The sequence below is a fragment of the Pteropus alecto genome, unplaced genomic scaffold, assembly GCF_000325575.1.
Source record: "Pteropus alecto unplaced genomic scaffold, ASM32557v1 scaffold3061, whole genome shotgun sequence".
NCBI lineage: Eukaryota > Metazoa > Chordata > Mammalia > Chiroptera > Pteropodidae > Pteropus > Pteropus alecto.
The window spans coordinates 11749-12974 of record NW_006431202.1 but is presented as its reverse complement, the minus strand read 5'-3'; the positions used below and the strand labels follow the sequence as shown (position 1 = coordinate 12974).

The following is a 1226-nucleotide window of genomic DNA, read 5'->3' as shown; positions in this document are numbered from 1 at the left end:
AAATTTGAACCACAGAGTGCATCAAACCTCCAACCCAGACCATCACCAACAGGAGGATGCACACCTGTCTATTCATGACCGTTAGATAGTGCAGTGGCTTACAGATAGCCACATATCGATCATAGGCCATCACTACCAGTAGGAAGACCTCAGCGCCTCCAAATAAGTGTTCCAGAAAAAGCTGTCCCATGCAAGCTGAGAAGGAAATTGTCTTTTTACCACAGAGTAAGTCCATAATCAATTTTGGTGAAATGGCAGTAGAGTAAACCACATCCATGAGAGACGGACAGGAAAGGAAGAGGTACATGGGGGAGCCCAGGGAAGGGCTGACAAAAACAGTCACCACGATGAGCAGGTTGCCCACCACTGTCACAATGTAGATGAGTAAAAATATGACAAATAATGCTTTTTGCCCCTCAGGATCCTGAGTGAGGCCCAGCAGGATAAATTCTGTCACATTGTTAGTATGTCCCATCGACTCTTCTATAAGGGCTGGTTCATGGATGGGAGGTCAGGAGACGGGACCTGTAATGAAATCATGAACATTACTATGAACACATCCATTATGCTCTGGATACAACTTCTGATTATATCTGCTACAGTGGTTTACAAACAATAAACACATAGTAAATATCTATGAATAATTCTTCCAAAGAGCTCATTACCTTCCCTTGATTCAATTTCTCTTCAGAAGACTTTGCTGGTGCTCAAATAAGAGGTTCTATCTCAAAGACTTAGTGGATTGTCCACAGAGAAGAGGAATCGAAGGCCCGACATCAGTCACATGTTTCACAGAGCCTTCTAAAAACCGTTTCAGTCTGTGGCTCAGAAGTCAGCAGTGATAAACCGGGAAAGGATTCCAGGATGTCAGAAACTCACTCTCTGCTGGTGGCAAAATAACTGTAAATACATTGGCATAGAGTAAGTCCCCTGAGTTGGTAGCACTTGTGATGAGGACCTTTACAACATGATCCATGTCCCACCAAAAGTCAAGTCACCTCCGTAATAACTCAGTATGGTGTGACCCATAATTAGAAGTTCCATCCTCCATCACTCAAAGGATGTTCACTCTTCATGGATATCTCATTAAATTTCAAGACACCATTCTTTGAACTGTATCAAATAACTACAAAATTATTTACCACATCATTCTGCCAATTACTTGGTTGTCTCTGTGACTGTCAGGTTTTTCTTCTTTGACTGTTATCTTTTTAAGGAGTTTTAGT

At 41.9% G+C, this 1226-nt stretch overlaps 1 pseudogene; it reads right to left on the bottom strand.

Moving 5' to 3' along the window:
- LOC102883960 overlaps positions 1-475 on the bottom strand; it is an 874-nt pseudogene extending 399 nt beyond the window's left edge.
- Positions 476-1226: the final 751 nt, after the last annotated feature.